We start from the raw sequence: 1,459 nt of genomic DNA on the forward strand, positions 1-1,459 counted from the left end.
AGCCACCGTGACCGATGTCACCCACCGGAGCAGCGCCGGGGACACGGACCCGCTGCCAAAACCTTCCCCCGAGGGGCGGCTTCTGAAGCCAGCAGGAGTTATTTCCCCCCAGGGGGTGGAATTTCCTCTGAGTGGGGTAGTTGTGTTTGCTGGGGGAAGGGCGTGGGGTGGTGCTGGGGTGTCCCTGTGCCACGTGTGCCCGGAGGTGGGTGCCACGGGCTGCTCTTAATCACCTGGAGGTTTGCAACAGGCGTTAATTAAAACAAGCGGCATTTGGCAAAACGCAGCACGGGTGGTGGAATGTGGTCACTTCACACCTGCCATGAGCCGGGCTGAGCCCCCCCAGGGCTGCCGGGAGCCACGGGGCCACCCCAAACCTCCCCTTCCTTCGCCCTGGCCTGGGGACATGGACCCCATGACCCAGTGGCCACTCCTGGGCCCCCAACCCTCCCTGACCCTTCCATGTGCAGTGGGGACCTGGCTGATGACTCCCGTGCACCCCAGGGGCCCCTGTGCAGACCCCACCCCGTGAGTGTGAGACCACCCTCAGAGGCACCCACAGGCACCCTGTCCCTGGCATGGTGACCCCGGGGTCCTCACGGTGGGATGGGGCATGGGGACAAGCCACGGGTGCACCTGTAGGTGTGCATGGGGTGCAAGGGGCACCCAGGGTGCAGAGGAATGTCCCCGCCGGGCTGCACAATTAATGGGGTGCACGCAGCCCCATGGGGGAGTTACAAAGGCAGGGTGCCCTTAGGGGGATCCCCACAGGGATGCACAGCCACGGGGGTGCAAGGGCCCACCCTGGGGGGGCACAGGGACGGTGTGTGCTGCGAGTGGGGACATCAGGGCGCAAAGGAAGGGGGTCTAAGGGGAACCCAGGGGTGCAGGGTCGGGGTGCCCCAGGGGGTCCCCACGGGGATGCACAACTGTGGGGGTGTATGCAGCCCCCAGGAGTTGCGGGACCGGGGTGTCTGGGGGGGGGATTCCCACAGGGATGCACAAGTATTGGGGTGTACATAACCCCCGCGTGGGGATACAGGACACGGGTTTCCCGGGGCGATCCCCACGGGGATGCACAAGTATTGGGGTGTACATAACCCCCGCGTGGGGATACAGGACACGGGTGTCCCGGGGCGATCCCCACGGGGATGCACAAGTATTGGGGTGTACATAACCCCCGCGTGGGGATACAGGACACGGGTGTCCCGGGGCGATCCCCACGGGGATGCACAAGTATTGGGGTGTACATAACCCCCGCGTGGGGATACAGGACACGGGTGTCCCGGGGCGATCCCCACGGGGATGCACAAGTATTGGGGTGTACATAACCCCTGGGTGAGGATACAGGACACGGGTGTCCCGGGGCGATCCCCACGGGGATGCACAAGTATTGGGGTGTACATAACCCCTGGGTGAGGATACAGGACACGGGTGTCCCGGGGCGATCCCCACGGGG

Source organism: Chaetura pelagica, unplaced genomic scaffold, assembly GCF_000747805.2.
Source record: "Chaetura pelagica isolate M959 unplaced genomic scaffold, ChaPel_1.0 scaffold612, whole genome shotgun sequence".
Lineage (NCBI taxonomy): Eukaryota > Metazoa > Chordata > Aves > Apodiformes > Apodidae > Chaetura > Chaetura pelagica.